Raw genomic sequence first — 6,621 nt, forward strand, 5'->3', positions numbered from 1 at the left:
CCCTTTCTACAAGCTCATTACAGTGTACTGAGTTAAACTTTGTATCTCAAAACCTAAACTGATGCTGTTAAAAAAGAAGTACCAAAAAGTTACTCAAGATAGAAGCGCAATATATGAACTATCCTACATAACCTCTTTCTAAATCTGCTATCAAAGAAATCTGCTTATCAGAAAAGACCTAACGCATTATGCAAGGCTGGCATATTCTAAAACCATTTCCCACGTGAGAAGCTATATGGGTCATTCATACAAAATATGAGCTACACTCTAAAACACACACAGGTACCAGTGGGTTCTACTTCAGCCATGTTGATATTGATGACATCAGCAAGTAGCTTCAGGTTCCCAAGTAAAGATAATAAGGTCACTAACATCTGAAGAAACCTGAAGCAACATATTACCATCTTGGAACTGGCACCCTATTAAAAGAAAATATGGACTCCTCAGAACAATAAAAATCCTAAATTCTCCAGGTATCATTGTGAGCCACAGCATAAAAAACACATGCAGTGGATAACACACCCCATTAGTAATACAGGCTTTGAAGGAAATATATGCAACAAAGTTCATTATGGTAAATTACGCAATAACAAGAGCATGATGGGTGCTACATCATGCAAACTGCTTCCTGTTTTACAAAGTGTATTCAACACAGCTAGGGAAAATAATGCTATTTTAAATGTATGCCACAGGAATGATAAAGAGGCTGTCAGTCACTGATTTTACAATAAATTCTATCAAATACTGAAGATATATATTTTAACCTAAGCAGCAAATCTGTAAGAAAAAGGCTATAAAATAAATTACTGCAGAGATTTCTCACAGTTAATGCATAATAAATAATCTTTCCCTTTAGTACTGGATTAGGGATTCAGTACCTGTCATTAGTTGCCAGTGCCACAAAACAATAAACAGAAATTCTACTGGTTGTCACTGATGAAGAGAATAAATAATTACTGTACTGTAGCGCCAAAGAACATGCTATGGAAAACTTGTCTGCACTGACATCTGAATTCCCCTTATATTTCATCTTTCCTTTTTAAACAATAATGCAGTCTATTAAACAAATGCAATTTGCTCATTTATAAAGATCTTAACCCTGTTTACAAAATTCTTCCATATCAGAAAAATCCAAACCTACACCAAGTGGTGGACTTATGCACAATAACAGGGAAAACTCATTGTTTGGCTATGGGCTGTTATTATCATGTGATATGTCCAAAAATTTTTATACTAAAAAAACAATTCATCAAGGAGGCATTGGGTAACATGTGCCATTACATTTAGCTGAGGGATCTCTGACGATCATGTTGTCATCCAAACATAAAGGGATATTTTTGGAAAATGAATGACCCTGACTGACATTACAAATTCAAATATACTGATGACTAGATTTGACTGGAACAAAACAAGTGGTCTTATAAAATTTCAAGAATGATAATAAAAACTGAGATAGTCTTGCTAATAAAGACAAGGTTAAATTAATACATTACTGTACTGGTGTATTTTAAAGACAAAGAAGTTACTGGATGCCAAAGGACTTCATCAATTAGTATTGGAAAGGAAATATCTCAGAACGCCAAAAAAAAAAAAAAAAAAAAAAAAAAATCAATGGAAATATTCCAAGATACAGCATACAAGTTGCCTTGTAAGTGAGTTAAAGTCAATATATTTAACCTGCAGCCTACAGTTGTCTTATGGGGGCCGCAGATGGAGTCAAAATAATTAGCACTCAATATCAACCCACCCTGTATAGGTGCATGAACTTTAGTGGATTGTGTATTTTACTTAAAAGGGAAGAGCAAAGTAACTAATGGATTAGAATAAGGATAAAAGTCTCATATATCTGCCAAAATGGTAGGCTATTTACCATGATGGCATAACTTACCATAAGGAAATATAGCCTAACCTACCATGGGAAAATGTGGCCTAACCTACTGTACGGAGATATAGCCTAACCAAACATAAGGAAACCTAACCTAACCTACCATAATACTACAGTACATGCTTAACTGATTAATAAGTGATTTGTAGAGTTACTCTCATTTTAGTTAAAAAACTAAAAAAATATTAAACTTACAATACTTCATGATAATGACTTTGTGTATACAGAAACAGATTTGTATATTTTTATATAAAATAAGTTTTAAAAAATTACGGGTCTAGATATATTGGTTTGTTAATTGGAATGTCTAATTAGTGCTTTGAGAAGGAAAACCTCTACAGATCTTTCTATAACAAATAGGCTAAAGCCATAATGTATAACAATTCTACAAAACTGTAATAAAAAAGCAGGACTTAAAGTATTCTTCTCCCTACCAATTATGCTAATTTCTGTAAGAACTGATTGAAATAATACACAGCAATCTAACTCTAAACACAGTAAACACAGGTAACCCCTGTATAACACACACATATAAATTATATAATATATATATTCCCCATATAATATATATATATATATATATATATATATATATATATATATATTATATATATATGTATATGTTATATGGGGATACCTGTTTAGAAAATATACAGAATATATATATATATATATATATATATATATATAATATATATACTCAATCTTACTCTAAACACAGAATCCCCATTAAAACACACACAAACACAAACACACACACACACACACACATATATATATATATATATATATATATATATATATATATATAATATATATATATATATATATATATATATATATATATATATATATATACATTATATGGATGATACCTGTATTAAGTTAGATTGCTGTATATTTTCTTTCATTCAAGACTTATGAGTGTTGTAGATGAACATGTAGGTTCAGTCATGTAAGTAGATACTTACACAGGCTAATGGGCCAATTGGCGCACAAAACACACGGTATATTTCATTGACGTTACATTAACAATAATTTTATCTTATTTTCCTTTCTGAAATGAGCATAATTGTTAGGGAGAACAATACTTTAAACCTTGCTTTTGACATTATCTATCTATCTATCTATCTATCTATCTATCTATATATATATATATATATATATATATATATATATATATATATATATATATATATATATATATATATATATATATATATATATATAATATATATGCTGATCTTTGTCACTTAAACGCGTGGTTTTTATATTCATAAATATTAAGCAATACATAATACTAAAATTAATACCTTGGGGATAACTTAAACCAAAGGGAAATTAAAACTCATATATGCATCTGCGCCGTCAGGATTCGAACCTGACCTTCGGTTTGGATAAATGATATACGGCCGACTTGGACCATTTGATATTAAGTATTTGTGGCTTAACGTTGGTGAATATATAAAAAATAAAAATATACGTCTGGCAAGGATACTAGCGCAGTACGCATAAATGCGAGATACGGAAATCCCTTTCACCAAGGACAAGTTTTCACCATTTGTCTCGTCATAATGAATCTCATATTTATGTGCTCTTTCTGCTACTGGGGATTTCTTTATCCTAAATTTAACCTCATATCATATAACGTCACTCGCTGTTTACTTTCTAAGAAACAGGTTTCAAAACTTTCTCACGAATTGCGCCTACGTGTACTGTATTTCCTAAAGCATAAAGGAAAAACTCTTACGGTATAAACAAGGCAGTCATTAACAAACCTTATAGGCTAACGAGTTGTTTATACAATGGTAACATTTAAATAACCATGACTAATTCCGATAAATGAACGTTGCTTATCAAGACGATAACGCCATACGGAACGCAACCCAAATTTCGTACCTTCACTAATCTAACGCAAAATAGCCTTCAATAGTAACATATTACGTAACTAAGTGTATCAAGCTCTTCATAGGATAGCAGGCATTACTTACCTTCGCCTTATACCAGAGAGTCCGACTCCTCTTCTCCTGTTTAATGTCACAAGAGGCAGGGGCAAGTGTTGCAAGAGTGTAGAGAGCAGCCACGTACGTCCACTTGCCAAGCATCTTGGCTGTTGTCTGCAATATCACAGTCATATCAACCTACACATTCGCTGAGCCACACTGCCGGGGGATAGGACCGCCCACAAAATGGAGCGTTCAGTCTCTCACCCATGAAAACAGAAATCATCGGGCGAGACCAAAACAGTTCGCCTGCGTTCGATTTTGTTAACGGGTTCTCCTGTGCAAAGTATAAACATTATCAACTGGCAAGCTATTTAAGGAGCTACTATAATTTCACTTAGTAATAAAACTATACAGTGTGATTTTTAAACGCGAAAAGAGATAAAAATGAACGTATTTGTTTGTAAGTTGAAATGGATATCAGTCTCAAAAAGAAAATCGGTGGCCTGATTACATACGAAAACAACCCAGCTGAAGACAGATGAACGTTCCACCAATCTCTTATGAATATTAGATATACTACAAGCTCACAAACGTCTTGCGAGCGTCATGTAATCAACCATCTTTCCACTCGTACGGTAACCTGATTGTAGGTTGAAACGTGGAAAAAATAGTATTTCATATTTATAAATAGCAATTTACACAACTTTATGTTTACCCCAGTTATCTTAAAAAAGCATACGCACATCTTACATGAGTTTGCAAAGCAGGAAAGCAAGGTGAAGCCATAGGAAACCGTACACTGTACTTTATTTGGAGCAACAAATGGCAAAAGTCTTACTTTGCATAAAAAAATTCGACGTTGGTTGAATTCTATGATCACATTCTTGTGGGGGGGATTTGAGTAAGGGTGATGATCGAATGGATGAGAGAGAGAGAGAGAGAGAGAGAGAGAGAGAGCCAAAATCGGTCGTATTGTGGGGTTAGTTTAGTTATTTCCGGCACAATGTTCAATTCGTCTACTAAATAATTACTGCCATGATTTTAGATTATTATCAGGGAATTTTTACAAAGTATTTAATGCAATGAAGGATGGAATGGCAAAGGGTCAGTCAAATTATTTTCTGGAGTTCATTTTATCAGAGGCAATAATACTTTCCTGATAAAGCTGAAGCTTTCATTTGTAATATCGCAAAGATAAATTATTTTTTCCTAGTGAATTATGCTACAGCTTGTGGAATTCCTTTTATATATATCTCGAGCTGCACTGACGAATGTTCAAATTAAAATTAAATATAATTTTTACTATACATTTTTTCAGAGTCCCTGTACCCGCTGAAAAATCTTGAGCAATATGCCTCACCCACAAGCATCTTTGCCAAACTGCCACTCTCTCTCACTCTCAATCTCTCTCTCTCTCCCCCCAGAGCTTTATCATGGATTGATGTTTTAATATTGAACAATGTTCCATAAATTTTTATTTTCTGAAAATGAACGTCTGGTCTTAAGGCATATTGCAATTTAATCAAGCTTTTTACATATGACAAAATTTTATGAGAGAGAGAGAGAGAGAGAGAGAGAGAGAGAGAGAGAGAGAGATAAAGCTGTACTAGCTATATGCACAGTGGCGTTCCTGAGGAGGGGGGGCAAAATGCGAAATTTAAATTTAAGAAATAAAATTTCTGAAATTTGCATTTACAAGTGCCTTTAAAATGATCCTACAAATGCTCATTTTCTAAAAATTTTCCCCGGGGGGCTTACAGCAGCCCTCCCCCCCGAAACCCCTATCTGCTTTGGTTCGCTTCGCTCGCCTCCCACCCCATAAGAGGGGGCCCCAAATGGGACTGTGCCCCCCGGGCCCCAAAATTTCTAGGAACGCCCCTGTATATGCATATGGAAGTTGATAGAAACTAAGGTGTATATGCATAGCTTTACAACCCAGTGTCTTCTTTTTACTATAAATTTCTTATCCCCAAGATGCTATTACCACGGGGTGTTGGAGCAAATGTTTACTTTACTAAGCTACCGGCCCCACTCACATGAACACCATGTTTAATAATAGCCCCAAGCAAAGACGGTAAATATCTCGGCAACAGTAAATTTCAGATGGATTTTAGCATGACTTTCGTGCTAAGCATATTAAGGGAAATTAAGAGAGAGAGAGAGAGAGAGAGAGAGAGAGAGAGAGAGAGAGAGAGAGAGAGAGAGAGAGAGAAACTCCAACATCGACAACTGGTATCAAAGTAAAAAATAACACAGGTGTAGCAGGAAATTATTCCCCCCTGACTGAAATTCCCCCCCGGGGAAAATTAGCCTAGGACTGATTTCCTCCCGGGAATAACAGCCCAGGCTGTTTTTCCCCCCGGGGGGAATTTTGGACCTAGGATATTTTTCCCCCTCTAGGCCATTTCTTCCCCCTACATGTATCCACCTTTGCGGCGTGTTCAGTACAAGCCCGTTGGGGATTCCCGTATAAACATAAACAAAAGACTGTAAAGAACAAAGACAATTAATGACCCCCAAGAGGTAGTGTGGTCGTGATGATAATTATCGTGTGTGGCAGGCTGTCGTTGCTACACGTCGCCGTCATAGCCATACTCTTATAACAGTAGTGGGGTTGGGGGAATCTTGGCCGAGAGGGGGAATATTATCCTGGGACGAAATTCCCGCAGGGGGAAATAGATCCTGGGCGATATTTCCCCCGGGGGGAATTTCGGACAGGGGGAAATACAGACTGTTACACCGGGACTAAAATCTTCTGAGTTAATGCAGGGTCGGGGGTCTGGGCTACTT

General features: G+C 35.5%; 1 pseudogene; it reads right to left on the minus strand.

Annotated features, from left to right (window-relative positions):
* LOC136846543 (glutaminyl-peptide cyclotransferase-like) overlaps positions 1-4,085 on the minus strand; it is a 29,232-nt pseudogene extending 25,147 nt beyond the window's left edge.
* Positions 4,086-6,621: the final 2,536 nt, after the last annotated feature.

The sequence above is a fragment of the Macrobrachium rosenbergii genome, chromosome 15 (assembly GCF_040412425.1).
Source record: "Macrobrachium rosenbergii isolate ZJJX-2024 chromosome 15, ASM4041242v1, whole genome shotgun sequence".
In the NCBI taxonomy this organism is placed as follows: Eukaryota; Metazoa; Arthropoda; class Malacostraca; order Decapoda; family Palaemonidae; genus Macrobrachium; species Macrobrachium rosenbergii.